This window comes from Lissotriton helveticus, chromosome 6 (genome assembly GCF_964261635.1).
Source record: "Lissotriton helveticus chromosome 6, aLisHel1.1, whole genome shotgun sequence".
NCBI classification, from domain to species: Eukaryota; Metazoa; Chordata; class Amphibia; order Caudata; family Salamandridae; genus Lissotriton; species Lissotriton helveticus.
In genome coordinates, this window is record NC_136067.1 from 688,439,829 (window position 1) to 688,460,863 (window position 21,035).

At 44.6% G+C, this 21,035-nt stretch overlaps 1 protein-coding gene across 2 annotated transcripts in view; it reads left to right on the plus strand.

Moving 5' to 3' along the window:
- Positions 1–21,035, plus strand: part of MRAP2 (melanocortin 2 receptor accessory protein 2) — a 1,067,096-nt gene that overhangs the window by 926,571 nt on the left and 119,490 nt on the right. The gene's annotated exons all lie outside the window — the stretch shown is intronic.

Consider the following 21,035-nt stretch of genomic DNA (forward strand, 5'->3'; position numbering starts at 1 on the left):
GAACATTTTATACACCTGCTTACATGTTCAAACTTAAACTTCTTGAGCTGGATACATGTTGGCAATGACATTCATATTGTGGCACTTATATTCACATGTTCTTTCACTGTCATCTGGTTTCCGTATTCTGGATGCAAATTTGGGACAGAATCAGTGCCAACACTGGGATTTCAATACCATTCTCCCTAGATAAAAATGTTCTCAGTGGATTATATACACTATGGGCTAATAACAAAATGCTTGATAAACTTGTAGATCTTTTACTGACAATAGGTTTATGCATTACATCTAACTGGAAATCTTCTGAGCATCTCAACATTAAAGAGTAGTGGAACTTTGTGTGCCATAATCATAGACTTGACAGATATCATTTACAAACTCTACCAATCTAGATTAAAAGAGATATATTTTGGTCACCTCTCAGTACTTATATTTCTACCACAACAAAGGCTTATATCTCTTGACCCTTATTAATGATTCTTATATGTTTATTGGTACATTTTTAAGATAAACGTTTTTCTCTTTACTTTTAACTTATACTACTGACATCCTTAGATACATTGTACTTTTTAAAGATCACTGATGAAGGTATTTCTCTTCCCCTTTGCCCCTTCTCATTCTTCTAACCGTTTCTTACTTCTACCCCTTGTTCACTTGATTCCTTCTAATTGCCATTTATTTAGCTACATATACAATTGCATTTGAATTTCTATTGTTCTTGCTCTTTGTTTCATTGGATAATATATTCCTTTGTATAATGGCAATTATAAAACTAGAGAATAAAAGGAATCTGCCCTATGACTTGTGGCAGGATATTTGAGACATATTATGTGCCGAAGGAATTATGGATGCCTGCTTAAGACATTTTGCTATAGTCATTGTTAGAAATGAGGGGGGTTAAGCCTATCTCAAAGGCAGTGTGTGAAACATTTATGAACATGCACAATAAGGCAGTAATGACACCACAAAAGGACACAACTCAAGTAAGTATAGAAAAAATAGTATCTTTATCTAAGGTTTAACTTAAGACTCTCAAAGCGTTTTAGGAAGCTACAATGCACGTAATCAGTAGGGACTTAAGAATGCACTAACGTATTCACCAGAACGTGGCGCTGATTGAGTTCAAGGCCAGGGCTTACGCGGCCCGTTGCGCACCAGGTACCTGCCGTTGGAAGGGGACACAGCACGCAGCTTCTTGAAGAAGTGGAGATGGTGACAGGCGGACTCCCAGCGACCACAAGTCTTGGCTGCAGTGGTCCACAGCGTGCACCCACAATGATTCGAGCACTCTGGGACAGGCGGGCTCTCAGCGGTAGCAGCACGCGGCTGCGGCGGCCCGGGCTGGTGGTGGCGATGACTCTCATTGTGCAGCTCCGCGGTGGGCTCACAGGGGCAGCAGCTGTCTCTTAGCTGCAGCGTCGCATGAGACGATAGCGAAAATCTTTGACAATGGTGAACTAGATGCGGGCACCCAAGCGGCAGCAGCTCTCTCTTAGCTGCGGCGGCCCACAGGACAAATCACGATGATGCAAAGTTGGCAAAGGTGTGTGCACTTAGCGGCAGCAGCTCTCTCTTAGCTGAGGCGGCCCAGAGGACAAATCCCGATGATGCAAATTTGGCAAAGGTGTGGGCACTCCGCGGCAGCAGCTCTCGCTTAGCTGCGGTGGCCCGCAGGACAAATCACGATGATGCAAAGTTGGCATAGGTGAGGACACTCAGCGGCAGCAGCTCTCTCTTAGCTGAAGAGGCCCAGAGGATGAATAACAATGACGCAAAGTTGGCAATGGTGCGGGCACTCAGCGGCCCACACAGATTTAGCGAAGGTTCAAATTAAGGCGGGCTCTCAGCGGCGGCAGCTCTCTCTTGGCTGCAGCGGCCCACACAGATTCAGCGAAGGGTTACCAGTCCGCGTTCCTCACAGTAGAACTAGAGGCTCCAGATTACTCGACGGAGGCCTCATCTGCAAGTAGAAGTCCTCGCACTTGAATTCCGACGGCTGATGGGGTGACGTCTAATGTCCCTGAGACTTCAGCAGGAGGCGCTCTCGATTCAGGCCCTCGGGTAGTTTCAAACTCCTTTCCTCTGTTCACTCGGACAAAGTTTTGTCTTGACATCCAGAAGGAACACACTTGAAAAAGGTTTCAGCGCAGCGTTTTATACCTAAAATGTCTCTAAAGTCACAAATCAATGAATCAAGTCAGAGCCAGATTGTTGGGGTCGGGGAGCACTTGGTTTACGAGGCGACATCCTGCCCTTTCAGAATGAGGGGGTCTGCTATCAGACGCCCAGTGGGAGGTGGCGTCATCATTCACCTTACCAGGCATGGCCCTGGTCAGATCAAAGAGTCACCCTCCCCATGCTCTGCATGCCGATCTCTCTCTTCAGCCAGGTCTGACCCAGCTGGCCCTGCTGCTCTAAAACCAGATGGCCAATACACATACTAACAAAGCCTACAGGACAGCCTAGGCAAGAAAATACCTCGTTTTCAGAAGAGGCAGTTTCGAACTTGGAATATATAATTGGTCCTTACTAAAAGGTGTATCTCACTGTCCTGAGCTTAAACACATCAAATTGGGATTTCCTATCAGGTTCCTGGGGTCAGATAGGGTTATGGAAGGTAATCCTTAGCCTGCCCATTCCGACCTATGAGAACGGATAGCTTCATAATAGTAAACCGTGAAATGGAGGGTAACTCGCTATTAGAACATGCTAAACAGACCTAGCCATTATGGTTATCCCAATTCATACAGTCATCTTTACACAGGGAGCACTCGCGCTGTGGCACTGATTAGCCGTGGCACAGTGCCCAGAGCATCTAAATCCAGCCAACATAAAATATAGGAAGCAAAAAGAGAAAGGGAGACCCGCGCTAATGATGTCAGGTCTATCAATCATGATTTCAATATCAGCCATATCGGGTAAATCAATGTGCTCTCTAATCATTTCCATATAGTCAAAAAAAAGTTGTGTTATTATTGTAATATTGTGTGAACATTTAAACAATATGTTCATATATTCCTTTGTTGTGCTTTCCTTTGTGTAGGTGTATCCCATATATGCTAATAATGGTTTGCCTATCTGAGATTTCCGGAAGGTAGCTTGGTTAGACGGTATTGGATCTATAAATTAAATAAATATAGAAAGGCGGTTTTACATTTTATGTTTTCAATTAAATGAGGGAGTCGATTTTATAATTTAATACCTTTCAGACAAACTTTTATACTTATATCTTCCTTTTTTATTCAGGAGAGAAATATTCAGTTTCCTTTGGTACTCATATTCAAAAGACTACTACTGATGTTTAAATGAACAAACATAGGAAGGAATTTCTAAGTTAAATGAAGGGAGGTAGAAAGTTTAATTAATATTAGAACTTAGATTGTGGACCTGAAACTGGGACGGTCCTAAATCCTCCATCCCTACGTCAGTTCTCCCCTCTTCCCTGCTACAAAGTTTAGCTAATTTCATTAGTGCTAGTTATTGTGCATGCCATCTAGAGGAATCTCTTGTTTCATAAATACATCAGGAACACCAAATCATGCAAACTGAAAAGAAAACATAAAAAAACTACTTACCCACAAAAACCAGCAAAATAGAAACGAATTGAGCATCACTTTATTAACCTAAGCTACCACAAAGGTCCACACCCTTCTACAGATACAGAATTTGAAAAAAGAGAGAGCATGGCCATGATGCAAAAAAGATTTTGCTTGCCACCTAGAGCATGCACTGAATCCAAGACCCTTTGACACATGCTTAAAGGCCTATCCCCCTGTGCATCAACCTTCATGAGTGATGAAGTCAGGCTCTACATACCACATAAGGAATTGCATTCAACTTTCCAAGCATCTGTGGCAAATACAAAAATGTGCTTTGTTTCGAGCCAAGGGAGCTATTGTGGAATCCTCTTCAAATGTCTGTACTCTAGAATCAAGATTAAAATAATTATGTTCAACAAATATATGCCTTCTGTTGCCTCTGATACAATACTTGAACAAATCCTTACTTCCCTCTGATGGCATGTAAAACTGGTTTGGGTGATTCACCTGAGAGTGTTGCACAGCAGAATATCCAGAAACATAATAATAGCAAGCAATGACAATTACTTCCTTAAGGTATGGAATATTTACAAGGCTATGAGTATCAGGTAAGGTCAAAGGCACCCACAACAACATTCTCAGGATTTCTATTGCAAGATAGCCATCGGAAAGCAGAATCTGTACATGTACATATGAACAGGTATCCATTTTTCTGATGAATACATCCTCTTGCATCTCTTCAAAAATAGTGGTTAACATTTTCATCTGGTAACGACCATGCATGAAAATCCCAGCAATTGATCATGACAGAGTTTTTGGTTAGTAGGAAAACCTACTAATGGACACCTACTGATGAGTCTATAGATTTATGACAGCAGGTGTGCTTTCACAGCCTGTGAACTACTCATTTGTGAATCACCAGCTGTTATGAGTATTGTCAGGAAGTGGGGGTGGATTGGTGCCCACCACAAATAAAAAAGTCACAATTTTGTTAGGTCCAGTCAAAGGTTTCAGTAATTTAAACCAGTTCTCTACCCCTGCATTATGGAACAGAGCAGACATGGTGAACTTAACCAAAACGTGTAGAGCATTTAGAAGTACCAAAACTGTGAAAAAAGTCCGAAACACAACATAATAAAAATCCAACTCCTATTTATAAAAATAGAGAGCAAGAAATTAAGTGAAATTACACCAAAATAACAAAAATCCAATAAGGGGAACAAGAGCTATACATTTTATATGATTTAAGTGAAAATAGAACCCCAAATAGCATAAAGCAATAATGGTAGTTGTGGTAGACTGGGACCTGGGCACAAATTGAGGCTGACCACAATGAAGTCCTGGTCAAAGTCAATGTCAATGTCAGAGTTTCTTATATAGCGCAACTTTTCACCGTGAGGTCTCAAGGCGCTTGCAGCACAAGGAACCGGATGGAAAAAGACAGACAGAAAAGAAAGGAGAATTAAACAACACAGGAAATCCTATTTGGGAAAAGCCAGGTTTTCAGTTCTCTACGGAACTTCTGGTGCTCTACGATGGAAAGAAGATGAATGGGCAGTTTATTCCAAAGTGTGGGGGCAAGGTAGGAGAACGAGCTTGGCCATATCTGGAGGAACGCACACGGGGTTGTATCAGCAGAAACTTATTGCTTGACCTTAAGGGTTTTTTAGGAACATACCAAGAAAGTTTTTCATGGAGGTAGCGAGGCCCTTTACTGTATAGTGCATTGTGGGCCAGGCTCAGAATCTTAAATTGGCTTCTTTGCCGGATGGGAAGCCAGTGCAATTTTTCCAAACACGGCGCAGAAGCCGTCCTAGGTGGCATGTCCAGCACCAGTCTGGCGGCAGTGTTCTGCAGAATCTGCAGCTTTGCCAATAGCTCCCCGTTAAGGCCGTGGTACAGGGCGTTACCATAGTCAAGATGACTAATGATAAGGCCCTGCACCAAAGGTTTTCTAGCCTTAATGGGGAGCCACCTAAAGATTTTCCTTAGGCGGCGCATTATTCCGTAGCAAGTGCCCGTCATCCTGGCTACGTGATTTTTCATAGACAGAGTGCTGTCAATAATTATTCCCTGGTTGCGGACCGCCGTCTTGGGGGTGGGGCATATCCCCAATTCGGCGGGCCACCACTCCCGGGTCCAGCACCTATCTGCCTTGCCAAAGAAGATGATCTCCGTCTTGTCTGCATTTAGTTGGAGCTTATTGTCTCGCATCCAGCTGCTGATCTCAACCATGCAGTTTTTAAAACGAGTGCAGGTGTCTGTGGGATCTGCGCCACACGTGATCAGCAGCTGGGTGTCATCAGCGTATGATACAGTTTTGAAGCCAAATGATTTAATAATTTTAGCCAGGGGAGTCAGGTATAGGTTAAAAAGCAACGGGCTCAAAATCGACCCTTGTGGTACACCCACGGACACAGAGCGACTGCCGAAGACCAGGGAATCGACTCGGACGGTGGAGAGGCGATCAGTGAGGTAGTCCTCAATCCACCCTAGGGCCCCCCCTCTGACACCTATCTCCCACAGCCAATGTTTCAATATGCCGTGGGAAATGGTGTCAAAGGCCGCAGAGAGATCCAGGAGGATGAGGACAGCCGAATCGCCCCCATCCACCGCAAGTCTGATGTTATCCACTATCTCAACCACAGCCGTCTCAGTACTGTGGGCGGCCCGAAAACCGGACTGAGAGGGGTCAAGTACACCACACGCCTCTATATAGGCCATCAGCCGATTATTGGTAAGAAGTTCTAACACTTTCCCAAAGAAAGGTAACAGCGATATCGGCCGATAATGGGATGGTAGGGTCGGATCATCCGAAGGTTTCTTCAGAATAGGCTTTACTTGGGCGTGCTTCCATTTTGCGGGGACATGGGCTTGCTCAAGCGAAGCATTAAATATGGCCATAAGGGGTTCTGTGAGCAGGGGCATGATTTTTGTACAGTGGCGGGGAGGAAACGGGTCCGTAGGCGATCCTGATTTTATTTTACTGAGACCTTTCAGGGTCTCATCAACGGTGATGGGAGCAAATTCAATCAAATGAAAAGCTTGGCTACAGACCCCCCCAGCGAGCACGTCACCGGATTTCTATAGGATGGGGATTGATTCGAATCTGAGATGGGAAAAGCAGAGTATATTTTTTTGATTTTATTTTCAGAGAATTCAGCCATTGACTCAACCCATTCCACAGACGGGCTAAACAAAGATTGCTCAACACGGGGGGACGTAAATTCCTTTAATATTTTATAAAGCTCCTTACTAGAACTCGCTGCAGAGTTTATTCGCTGCGTCAGGTAAGTCTTCTTTGCTGCTTTGATATTTTTCATATAGATAAGATGGAGCAGCTTGTACTTAGTTCTATCCACTTCCAACCTGGATGTCCGCCAGTGTCGCTCAGCAGCTCTACTAGCTAATTTATCCTTTTTTAGATTGTTGGTAAACCACGGGGATGCTGTCGATTTTACTTTCACGGCAGTTTCAGGAATGGCTCAATCTAAGGCTTGTAGGATAGAGGCCTCAAATTTAGTTACCATTTGCTCTAAAGAAGGAAAGGGGCAATTACCAGGTTTAAAATGGGCTAAGAATACCATGGGCGGATCCACACCCTGACGTTGTTCACCGGGTGATTTAAAATATTATACGGAAAACTAAACTTTAAAAGGTAGTGATCAGTCCAGATCATGGGCAGAGGGTCTTCCATATCAAGTTTAGAAGAACTGGTATAAATGAGGTCAAGAGAATGGCCTGCACGGTGAGTGGGGCCCCTAACTCTTTGTGTGAGACCCAGGCGTTCCATTGTACTCATTAGGAGGCCAGTCTCTGGGTCTCCGGAAAGTTCCCCATGATAATTGAAATCACCCAATAGGATGAATTTCTCGGAAGCCAGGGCATGGGAAACTATAGTTTCAAGTATTAAATTAACAAAACCTGTTTTCCCGGTCGGTGGCCTATAAATTAAAGCTACAGGCCAACTATCTATTTGGGAGAATTGTATATTCGCTATCATGATTTCAAGCTTAGAACTGGACCGAAAATTCAATAGCTTGACCTCAATTGGGAATCTGTCCGCAATTGCTAGACCTCCACCTCTCTTCCCTTCCCTGTCCACCTTCGTTATGCGGTATTCCGAAGGAAAGGCATTCACTACGTCCGATGCCGCCTGGCTATGCAGCCAGGTTTCCGTAAAGAAACAGACTTCTGGTTTATCTGCATCAAGTAGGATCCATACCTCGATAGCGTGCTTAGATATTGAGCGGGCATTCAGATACAATGCCGAGGTGGTCGCATCTTTTACCGGGCAGTTCCTGTTAGGCATGGTAGGTGAGCTGGTTAACTGGGCGATCTTTATTTTGCCCATTGTAGTGCCTATGAGGGGGTTGACCGAAGTAACTGTCTGGGAGGGGCCAGTGAAAGAGGGTAAACCCTGAGCTCGCTGGTCCCTTTGTCCCCCTAAGTCCAGGTGTTTCAATTCCTCACTTGTGTAAGTTATCATTCTGACACAGCTCACCTCTGGGTCACTACTGCCGATGGTTGACGAAACCAGACGGGATTATGGTGACAGACGACGGTCTGGCACGGACGGGCGCAGACGGGCTTGCCTTTGGCGCGCCGCCGGCGCCCTGCTGCGCACGTCCACGCCCCGTAGGTGTTTAAATGGGGAGGGGGGCGTGGCAGTGGTGTAGCGCTGGCCAATCAGTAGTAGATTCCTTCAATAATCCTTCCTATGTCCCTCCGCTCAAACGGCACACGCCGCGGCGGACCGGGGACCGGAAAGCAATGAATGCTGAAACCAGAGGAAGTAGTCCAGTCAGAAACAATCAGTGCAGTAGTCCAGCTGAAAACATTATGGAAGTCCAAGTTTGAACACATTTTGAAGTTCTAATTTAAAAAGGGGCTTTGTCACTTTTTTTAGTTGAAATCGCTCTCTGCACGGGTTAAAGCTGAAAATGAAGCGGCCGCTGTGCAACTGCAGGTTGGATACTGGAAGCAGGTTGGTCCCACTAACCCTCTGGAGCTTTTCAGTTTTGGGTTGAAAAATCTTTTAAGACCCAACTCAGAAAGGGACATTGTCACTTTTTGGAGGTGCAGGAGATCTCTGCATGGGACAAAACTGAAATGTAATCAAACAATTTGGAACTGCTGGTTGAATACGTTTCTCAGTGGGTACTGCAGAGGCTCTAAAGTTTTTTTACATTTACAAACTTTCTTATGGTGCCCAAACACCCACAGGAGAACACTTTTAAGGCTACCAGGACTTCAGTGGATGCTATCAGTAAAGTCAAGTCCAAGTTCTGTTGCTATTGGTCACCTGTGCACTTTAGGAAAAAGGCCTTTTGAAGCTTGTTGTGTCCCTGAAGCTAACCAAGACATCAGCAAACAGGCCCTAAAAGTCTGTTTCATTGTCCTGGGTACAGGAGGGAGCAGGTTCTGTCTTTCTGGCCTCCGCTCAGGGCCCAGACAGCAAGTTCATTCCTCTTCTGTTCTTCCACAGGTCCAGTGTCCTCTTGGGATGCCACATGTATACCAGGCATTAGCTAATGCATTTGTAATGAGTTCTGGATGCTGCCTAACCAATGGGGTAAAGGTTTGACAGGGAATCCTACCACTTTTTCAATAGCTTTTATTTGTTGACAGGCCCATGATGCTATATGGTAGGGCATTTTCATGCTAACTAAAGTCTTCAGCCACACTTGGGGGCCGATTATGATGGCAGACGGACCTGAGTCCGTCCGCCACCATAGAGTAGGGGGGAACGTCCGCATGGACAGCGGCGTTCCCCCCGTGAAGATTAGGATGTGACCGCCAGGGTGGCGGTCACATCCTCAATCCTTAACATTGCGGCGGGTGCAGCTTCAAGCTGCACCCACCGCAATGTTAAAAATGCATACTTTGCATTTGTATGCAGAATGCGGCAGGCACCGCGCGGTGCCTGCCGATCTCTGCATACAAATGCAGGGGGGTACCATAGGTACCCCCCATGTGCACCCCCCACACCCCCTTCACCTAGGGGGCCCGCAACGGGCCCCCGCAGTGAAGTTCCACATGCTTTTCCACGGCGGAAAATCCGCCGCGGAAAAGCATGTTTTTAAGCATTTCCTAATATGGTGGACGGTGTCTGAGAGACACCGCCACCATATTAGAGCTTTTCCGCCGCGGGACCGCGGCGGAAAAGCTGCGTACGGACTTCCCGACCCCCCTGCCATCCTAATCTGGCGGGGGGTCTTGTGAATCACCGCAGCGGTGAATCCGCATCCTCGGGGCCGGCGGTGGCTTCCGCCGGCCCCGAGGATGCGGATTCACCGCAATCATAATAGGCCCCTTAGTGTGGCTCTAAAGGTTTGGAGTGTTTAGAGGAGTGTATTATAGTACTCACTAGTGTCCTTCTAATACTAACATCTAATTTGAAGCAGGTCACAAACAAGACAAAAGCAGGGTCCTACAGCAGCCAGACAGGAAATAATAATTATCCTGGCATCCTGTTTGACTCCTTTCAAGTGCACCAAATTGTCACCTGTGGCTCAGACAGACCTGTCAGGCAGAAGTTGACTCTGTGAGGACAAGAGGATGCCCACAGTGCCCACCCTGAAGATTCTTGGAGGAATTTCACACCTCATTCAAGGTTTAGGACAGGTTGAGAGTTGCCATAGGCTAATGCTAATTAGCCTTCTGAAATCATAAGCAGGTAAAGAGTAACTTTCTCAAATGTACTTTTCTTTCATGTTTATTGCAAATCAAACTTCACAATTGAGGTGTATTTTAAATTAGTATACAATAGAGGTTTAGTTATTTTGTTAGGTGGTCCCTTTCCTGAGTTAGCAATATTAGTATTTCCTATATCTGACAGCAAGGCCTGACTCAGTGAAAATAGCTTTTAGGGCCTTGTTACTATAGGGACATGTAAACATTAATTTTCTAAATGTTCCACTTTTAAATAGCATGCAGCTTACCTTGTGGGCTGCAAAATCTACATAGGAGTAATTTACTAATATTTAAGAGGGAGGTTTTTACCTGTCAAAAAGGGTTGCATTGAAGGCTTAAACTGCAGTAGTGAGGCTACAATGGCAGACCTGAAGCAATGTTTTGCCTGTCATACTAGTGAATGGTACAATGAGTGCTGCAGTTCACAAGTGGCATTTAAACTTACCATGCTACTTGTGCAATTTCTACACCATATACTTTAGCCTTAAAGGAGAGTTAAATGCACCAGTCAGGGATTAGGCAATTTCTATGTGTTTTAAGGGTCAGAGGCCATACACCTGGGCACTGGACTGCAGTACCCCAGTGTGCAGAGTCTAAAAACCAGGAATAAAATTCAGCAGAAAATGAGGGTAAACTTGCAAAAAGGGCATTTTCGCACACATATGCATAAGAGTTGTAAATGAAGCAAATCCTTTCACGGTCCATTGCGGCTCTGAGGAGAAAGGTTGTCCAAAGTGATTCTGAGAGCTATGGGAGGAGAGGGGGAGCTGCGGGTGCCCTGCGTCACAGCCTCTGCCTCTCGCTTTCCCCTATACACTCCATATATTTTGGAGAGGCAAGGGAAGAAGAAAGACAAAGGCTGTGTATTAGAACATTGAAATGTTGACAGCAGTGGGGCCTGTATCAGTTTATATAGGTTCCTGCTGCTCCATTGCCTTCAATGGAGGTCTCAAGATTCTAATGTTCAAATCTTGAATAGTGCATACTTTGAACAGAACCTCCAGGTGTTTGCAACGAGGTCACGATTGAGAGCTCTGGAGCTGAGGCAGAAAGAAGTGAGTTTCTCACAGTCCCTGCCAGTGAGTCAGAAAGATGTTCAGAATTCATAGTCATCTGATCCTTGGCCTCTCTGTACAGAGCACAGAGCAATGGTCACGTATTCCAGTTGCGATTGTGATTCTGTGCAAATGTACGTGAAGGAGATACACATTTGTCATATTATTGATAACACAAAAGTAAAGGAAGATGCAGGGCTTACAAGTGAGTGGGTGCGTTGTGCGTTTGGGGAGGTGTTGAAGAGAAGGAGATGTGAGAAAGTGCATCCAGGAGAGAGTGAAAAGGGGATGCTGAAGAGGAAAGAAATGAGGTGTGAGAACATAGAGCGAATAGAACAGGAGTGATTGAGACACTCGGAAGACCACTACTGCCTCAAAAATGTTTAATTCACAGTCTACCCATTTCAGAATGGTAAAACATTTTCAATATTAGTTACTTAAAACAAAATCTTTGTTCTTACTTATTCATCCATCGGCAAAGGCAATAGTTCTGGCTGGTTTTAGGTGTATGTCTTTTGTTTGTGTTATGCATCTGGATGCAATGACAGAAATCTCCGAGAGGTACCAAAACATTCCTCTTAAAAAGAGATTCTACAGAGAATATTACATGCAAACATCTTCAGATCTGAAGGCTATTTACATCTTATTTCATGATAAACTTGACGAACTGTCTTGCATCCTCAGAAGCGTGCTCACACCATGGATACACGTCGGTAAAGCATGTGAACATCACACAATGCAAGGGAATTAATTATTGTAGTGGTATCCAACATTTTGAGTCCTCGGCTTTTCATATGACTTCAGTGGCAGACGTTGTTGGTATTTAGAGTGCAGTCTTACCTTGACATTATCTGCTATAAGCTGTTGAAAGCACACACTGGTTTCACTGCTGGAGATGCATTTGAAGGGAATTTCTCTTTAGACCTGGCATATTACACCTAAAATGTTTGTATTCCCTTCCAAGGCAGAAACTTGGCTCTACTATAAGAGTGGAGAGAAAATAAAGCATTTGCGGCATGTTAAATCGAAGCGACGGTTTGCTTTTATCTATAAATAGTGCAGCATGTGCAGTGGCACCGAGGACCAGTGGTTTCTGGAGCCGTATCAATCCAACAACAGCATAAAAACAAGAAAGAAAAAACATATGTGATGCGTGCATGAATACCTACATGGTGTGCCCCTGCTGGCACCTGCATACATGAATAATGACGTATGAATATGCTTGCGTCACCACGCATATCCCCACCCATTGAATGATGCGGGTACCGTATTATTTAGTTCTTATTTACCAATCCAGCAGCTACTATGAACAAAAAAATATTTCAGTTACGCAAAAGTGCATTTTTGAAAGTGGAACGGCAAAGCAGCAAATGGATGCTGCTGGACCCTCATAAACTGTAAAAAAAAAGCATGTGCAATGCAACTGGTCTCGCCTTTGGGGCCTTATATATATTTAGCTATGCAGCCTGGGTGCTGAAACATCTACTGTTCTTTCACATGGAGGGAAAGTAAGCACCAAACTGCGTGACACACCAGGTATGGGAACACATGGAGAGAAATAAAATATTGCCTTTCAGCTGGAAATGGTATAATCCAAAGCTCTGTTTTTAATATAAAAGCAGGGCCTTCGGTGGTCATATTACTGAAAATACAAGATTTGGAAAAAAATATTATTGTCTATGGGTGCTTGTGGAAGACTATTTCAATGGACTGGAATGTAGAGAATGCTAAAGTGATTCTGGTATTTTACTGATGTCTGCTGGTCGTTTTCTATCAAGAAAGTTAAATAGAGGCAGTTGCTTTTTTTTAAAAAGAAAGTCCCACAGCAGAAAGCAATTCTGGTATTTTACTGACCCCTGCTGGCCGTTTTTTATCAAGAGAGTTAAATAGAGGCAGTTGAACAGAAAAAAAAGTCCCTAAGCGGAAGCAGACGAGTCCTAGGGCTGATCTCCAGATCCCACAAAGTACATAGACATATAAGTATATACTAAAGAATATACTAAAGTATATACAAGAGGTCTTGAATGCTGGACCTAAAAACGGAGAGGGGGGTACAACATTGGAGCGTGTAGGGTGTGCAAAGGTTGGTTTAAATAAAAATAAAAAAATGCAGAGGGGCAGAAAGGAGGCACAAAGAGGGAGTAACAAGGTGTGTAATCGGCACGAACAGTAGCACATGCAACAGGGGAAGGAAGAAGCAGGTATTTGTAGGACCAGCAGCACACGTGAGAGAGAGAGCAGGTCGGAGGAGGAGAGTGCAACATCGACACGAGGCAGGTGCTTACAGACGCAGAAAAAGATTCCTAACTTGAGCTGTGGAAGGATAATAGACAGCCAGTTAAAAGAAAAGAAAAGAAGCCATGTTTCTAGGGAGGGACAAACACAAGAAAAGGAAGAAAAGCTATTAAATTGGAGGCAAGCAAATAGGAAGGAGTTTAAAAGCAGCCAATGGTAAATAAAGGGCAGGCTCTATTCCTACTGAAAGTTATTGGTTGTTCTACATGAGACCTTCACCTACAAACAGGTACAAGCTGTCTGGTAGGCATGATCTACATGCATCTTTTCATCATCTTTTCTAGATACTGATTCACTGATGCGCTTTGCTGAAATGACACTTCTTGGTTGAGGGACTGTGAGATGACCTAGGTCATACAACCTGAGATTTCCCCAGCAGAAATAAGCAGTTATTTGGGTGACGTGATGATACAACCATTCCAACCCACAACAGCCGCAGGCGCATCTGTCCCTAACCCTTTTGGTTGGCACATTCACACTGTTTATACCATCAGATACTGCCATCCTTGAAAACTGTTGCTTTTCTACTCCTCACCCATATTGTATATCTACTTCACCCAACACAGCTAAGGAAAGAGGTGGGACACAATTGTCCACATTGTCCCAACTATCTTTACCAAGCAATGCACTGGACCAATCTAAAAACAAAACTCCTGTTGTTGCTTATGATATGGTTTAAAGTGCATTTTTTCAAGATAACATTACTTTATTACATTTGTTCCATAAACTTCCCAACAATTGTATTCTCTTTTGACTTTGAACAGATTCTTACTGCAAAAGTGTAAATCTGCTTGTTTTCCTACTGTCATTTACACTAGAAACACCTGTTCATCTGGTTGGGGCTTTTGCTCAAAGTAAAATAAAAAAAAAGTTAACCACTACAAGATTCAAATTTGTGACTTATAGGTAGGCTAGTTCAGCCTATAGCATTGGTAATCCAACTCAGGTGGTTAACGCACCTGCTACGGAGGCATATGAATATAAACTAGCCACAGGACTGAAATATCACAAACATTTTAGAGGGTTAATGTTGCTGTGGAATAGTACTGCATATATCATACAGATCATGTATTCAAAAGCTAAATGCATAGCCTGTAGGATTGCAGCATTTTTTGTGAAGGCCCATTGTTAGATTTGGGGGTTTCTAGTTGGCAGAGGTAGGTAGCTTTGACCAAACAGGGACCCTTGCGTCTAGTCAGGGTAAGGGGGTACACTCCTAAAATAACCCCTGCTCAACCCCTTGGTAGCTTGGCACAAGCTTATTTCAGAGGCAGTGTGTAAAGCATTTGTGAACACATACAGTAACCCAGTGACAACACTACAGATAGACGCCGCACAAGTTGTAGTATAAAAATAAGTATTTTTATATAGACTTAACACAAGACCACAAACGAAAAAAATCCACTATACTGTACTTCAAAAATGGTAGAATTAGCTTAGTTCTCTTTAAGATGTAAAATGCGACACTTTGAATTCAATGTACCTTTGGATGCAAAAGGCTATACAACGGAAGTGTTACAGGGAAGGTGATGCGTCACTTCCTTACACGCAAGACCAGAGCTGCATTGTGTCCCTACTGATGCTTAGGGGATGCGTCGGTTCTTCTTGGCGTGGGGAGGTGATGCGCCGGTTTCTTACTGCGTATCCATGGCGATACGACCAGCAGTGCCGTCTTGCAATGAAGATCCGGTGCAATGAAACAAAAATGGCGCCTTCTCCTTGATGCGACACGATGCGTGCACGCCCAACGGCTGTGCAGCGACTCAACGATTCTTCTGAGTCATGGCAGGCCCTGCGACACGCTTCTCCAGTGATGCGACGGTGTCTGATGCGATGGTGACACTCTCCGCAGGTGATGTGAGATGCTTCAGTGAAGCGATGCGACAGCTGCAGCGGCGACACCCTTCTTCAGTGATGCAATGACAGCGGCTGCAGCGACAACACGCTTCCCGATGATGCGACGGCGTCTGATGCGACGGTGACTCTCTTCTCCGGCGATGCGAGGTGCTTCTGCGAGGTGACGTGACAGCGGCTGCGGCGACACCCTTCTTCAGTGATGCGACAACAGCGGCTGCGGCGGCGACACACTTTTTCTTCATGAGCCGCGCTTCCAGCTCCTTGCAACATGCAGTCCCTCAGAAGGCCCAACACAACAGCAGGCACTTCAAAAGAACTCTTGGGGAGCTGGTGAGTGAAGTCTGTTGTCCCTGAGACTTCAGCAGGAGGCAAGCTCTATCTAAAGCCCTTGGAGATCCTTCACAACTTGAATGAAAGTAGCAAAAAAGCCATTTCTCCTTTCGTTGGCAGTCAGGCAACTACTGCAGTCCCCCCAAACAGCACTCAGCTTAGGGATAGTCTAATCCTCAGTTCCTCTGGTTCCTCTCCTCGGCAAAGGTTTCTTCTTGTTTTCCAAAAGTGATCTAAAGTTCTGGGGTCTGGGTTCCCTCTTTCATACTCATTTTCCCTTTGCTCTCTGGAGGCAGAGAGGACATTGCCTAGTCCAAATCAGTTCTGGTCAGTCTTGGAGCACTTTGTTGACAAGACTCCTTTCACAGTGTAGGCCAGGGACATCAGACACACCACAGGAGGTGGAGCCAGCATTGTGGAGGGAAAGCACAGGCCTATTCAGGTCCCAGGTGCAACTCCTCCCACCCATCTACATGCAGATCTCTCTATTCAAACCTGTGCTGACTCACCCTGTCTCCTGGAATCCCCCAGCCCCTGTTACTCAAAATCCTGACAAGGAATACACAACCTAGCAGAGGCAGGCTTGGATGGTTTGACAAGAAAATACCTACTTTCTAAAAGTGGTATTTTCAAACGCAGAATGTTAAAACCAACTTCACTAAAAGATGTATTTTATCATTCTGAGTTCAGGCTTACTGAACTCTAATTTCTACCTAGTTCCCTGAGTCAGTTGGGACTATAAGATGTAATAATCAAACTGCCCATTCTGGCCTATGGGGAACAGTTAGACTTACAATAGTGAAATACGAAAAGGGCTGTAATTCACTATTAGGACATGCCACACACATCAGGGCTTGTCTTACCTTTCACCTACAATGCACCCTGCCCTTGGGTCTACCATAGGGGTGACTAATATGCAGAAAAGGGAAGGTTTAGGGACTGGGAAGTGGGTGCACTTGCCCAGTCAGCATGACAGTACCAGAATGCATGCAGGCTCTGCAATGGCAGACCTTTAACACATTTTACAAGGCTGCTTCTGTGGGTGGCGCAACCAGTGCTGCAAGTCCACTAGCAGCATTTGATTTACAAGCCCTGGGCACACTCAGTGCACTGTACTAAGGTCTGACAAGTAAACCAAATCAGCCAATCATGAAGTCACTAATCCATACATCAATTTACCATAGGGAGCACTTGCACTGTGGCACTGAACAGCAGTGGCACAGTGCCCAAAGCATCTATAACCATCAAAAACACATGAGGCAACAGCAAAAAATGGAAGGGAGACTCACACCAAGGTGCCAGGTCTAACACCCATTTGTAACCTGCAGGTCAGAAGTTCTTACACAGTGCTGGTGATTACTAAGGGGCATATTATCAAGGGGGTTTATCTCCACTTTTTTGGCTTTAAAAGCCAAGAAAGCGGAGATAAAATTATCTCCCTATTACCTAGCTGTCGCTAACACCAGTTAGCGACAGCTAGTAGGAGATAGCGACCATCTTGGGCCCCACTTTGCATGTCAGTGATATTTATCACTAATGACATGCAAAGTGGGCGTGCCAAGATGTTAGCAACTGAAAACAGTCGCTAACATCGCTATCTCCTATTACCAACTTTTGGAGATATTCGCGCTAAGCGCAAATATCTCCAAAAGCTAACACCTGCCCTGAGCAGTTCTTAGCCATGTTATCCAATGGGAGGTGGATAACATGGCTAAGAGCATTAGCTCGGTAATGCATGAATATCGCTGAATTTTCAGCGATATTCATGCATTGCGGCCGTTTTTTATCGCATTTGCGATAAACCTTGGTAATACCAAGGTTTATCTGCGGTAAAAATCGCCGCAGCTCTGCGGTCAAATTTTGTCTCTAACCAAGCAATAGTGATAATTATCGCTATTGCTTGGTAATATTCCCCTAAGTTCCTCCTGCAAACAATTGCATGTAATGAGAGGGGCCTAAGCATAGCCAACAGAATCATGTGGCAGTGGCGCACCAGATTAAGTGGCAGGGTTGACTAAATCATGCAAAAAGAGGCAAATTATGCAACATAATGCAGCACATTTTTTGATATAATTACTTCATATTTTATCATTTATACATATGACAATATTGTTGGGGTAAAGATTTGACATCATTTGTACCAGTTTAACAACCAAATACAGCAATAAGCAACTGATTGATGACCTGTTAACCTTTGGAAAAGGCCTTCCACTGCGCACAAACACATCGCAAATTTGTTTGTAACTTTTGCTTCATTTAAGCCAGAAGCAATTCTAATCTACAATTATGTGAAACAAGCCCTGGCAGCAGAATCGCATAATTCCAGTGGCCCTGGGTATAAATTGGAATCATTGTTGGTTGTTTGAATCATTGTGGTTCTAACTGAAGTTTAATTTCTTGAGGTATTCAGTTTGTTAATAATGAAACATGTCCTAGCAATGGTAAAGGACATTTTCAATTGTATTAAGGACACGGAGTCGAGGATTATGCCAACACTTTCTTCATTTATTAAACGGCAGCTGTTTAATTAACAACATAACTACATTTCCCATCATTCATGGAAATGTGTATGATCACAGTAACAATCAACCAATCATGACCCAGAGTGACCCTTCTCAGCCTCCCATCCTCTTTCTTCCTGTGACCAATGCGAACTGTGGAAACCACTCACTCCTGTTTGGACAACTCCGATTCTGCAAAGATCCATAGCACAAAATTCAAACTAGGACCTCAGGTGAATCAGGAAATAATGCAGCATCAGTTAACACAGAAGAACACGCACTTGCAATGCAGAAGTTCATATAACTATTAAAGAACTTGGTAAAGAAAACTGTTACTTACACCCTGAATGTTGAGCTCTGATATCATTAGGTGGGCGAAAAAGTTACAGAGCAACGAGTGGGCTAATCTTTGCCTCTGTGTCCTTAATAGCATTGAAGCTTTCCCTTTACAATTGCTAGGACATTTTTCATTCTATGTCAGGACCCGGAGGTGAGGATTATGCCGGTTTAAAGCTTGTTTACCACCAGGGTATCAATGGAGGAAACTGATTTGAAGTAAAACCTTTTAAAGGTCAAATCTGAAGATAAGTCAGCAGCAGTCATAATATAGTCCAAGTGAGCCCCAAGGCAAACACTTTCAACGCCATAGCCTCTTTGGTGGAATGAGCACCTTTGTGTCAATACAAGCCTCTTGCATGGCCCAGCACGAAATGGTAGGGGATGAGACCGCCCTATGAAGTTCATAAAGGGCAATAAGCAGTTGTCTCTCCCCATGAGGTTGAAGTTCCTTGGTCATTGACTTGTACTGTTTAATTCAGCGAATAACATACAGTTTAGGGGTCCTCGGGAAAGCCGTACATGAGATAAGTCTGGAATTGCACTTTGTCCTACGGGACACATGAAAGGAAACCCCCTCAGGTGTGGCCAATAATGTCTAGAGCCCGGACATCCTATACCCAATGGCAAGAGACCAAGCACAACAATGTAGCCAACTTTGCAAATAGCCGCTCCCTAGAAAGATATTTATTGTGTGGCCAGGAGAGGAAAAGATTCAATACTCTGTTAACATCTCAAAGTACTGAAAATCCCGATGCCTTTGAAGTGTCTGGGCCAACGGATGTTCACCAACTGGACAGATCCCCATGTGGGAATGCCCTGTGGAGATCATGGACAAGAAGGTGTTGACTGACCTACAGGCCAATCTTTCTTCCACCAGAGAAGCCAAAATTCAAAATGTGGAAAATATCTGTCTCCACGGGATTCAAATCCTGCTGCTGACACCAACCACCAAGACCAGGCATAGCGGTACTACTAAAGGGTATTTTCCACCCTGGCTTGGGACAGGAGGTCCGCAGCTGTGTGCGAAAGCCCTGGGACTTGCCAGTGTGACCTGTAAACCTCCACGCCATAAGCTGGAAGGATCTGCTGACCACCAGCGGGTATGGATTCCCTGAGGGATCCCTGAGGAGAAACTGTTTGTGGGGCAGACGGATTTCAAAATCACAAGAAAGTTCCTGACGACCTGGAAACCAGAATTATGATTTCCAAATTGGAGTTACTACCACTAGGTGTGCCTGCTGATGGTGGGTCTGCGCTGTGAGTCTCATTAGCATCGCAACTTGCTGGAGGGCATAACCCATCTTCATGGACCAGTCTCAAAGATAAACATCGGTTGCTTTTCCTTCAAGATCCTGTCTCCAGCTGAAAAACTGTGGAAGTTGATGGTCCAGCTGGTACGCAAAAAGATCGACCGTGAAAAGACCCTAACAACTTGACAGGGTCTGAAATACCTTTGGAGTCAGTTTCCACAGGATCGTATTCTTTAGGTGACGAGATTGCCAATCCTCCACTCGGTTGTCAGAGCCCGGGAGTTGCTCTGCCTCCACCAACACTCGATGGTCAAACACGTATTCTCAAAACCTTCTTGCTAGATCCAACAGAGCTCTGGAGTGCATACCTTCCAGATGGATGATGTAGAAGACTGCCACTACATTGTCCATTTTCTGGAGTCGACAGCATTGGGCATGTTTTCTCGTCCAACATCTTACCAGGAAACAGCTCACCAACTGCATCAGGCAATTGATGTGCAGGGCCTGCTCGGAGGCAAACCATCCTTATTCAGTGGTAAGTTCTTCACAGCATTACCATCAGCCCGAGCCACTGGCATTAGATTCTATGATTAAGTCCTGTTGAGAACCGAAAATAGCTTGCCTGTTCCAGGACTCCATATGTAGCTCGTCCTTGGCCTCGTCTGAGATGGGAACATGATGGGAGTAGGGGAGGCCGCTGTGCAGGTAGGACGGCTTTAGGCGTTGCAGGTCCCGGAAGAGAAGGGGTCCTGAAAAATGGCTTGTACGAAGGAGAATATATCGCTTTACAACAAATGCGCTACAAATTACAATGCAGTCGTTACAACAACCATGCTGTTACAGCACAACGCGAACCATTACATTGCAAGTCGTTACAACGACTTGCTGTAGGGGGCACATTGGACTAGTATAATTTACTATTCCTACTCCAGTTTGTGCAACAGCAGGGAAGGTGTTGGATTGTAAATCCAACACCAGCGCGCCCCTACAGCAAGTCATTGAAATGACTTGCGATGTAATGGTTTGCGTTGTAACAACGCGGTCGTCAAAACAACCGCGTCGTTATGGAATGCTTTGTGGCGCATAAGATGTAAACAATGTCTCCCATGAAGGAGAACAGAAGTTCGACTACCCTGGCGATCTGTCACAGAGAAGTTGAGGGCTTTGCCAGGG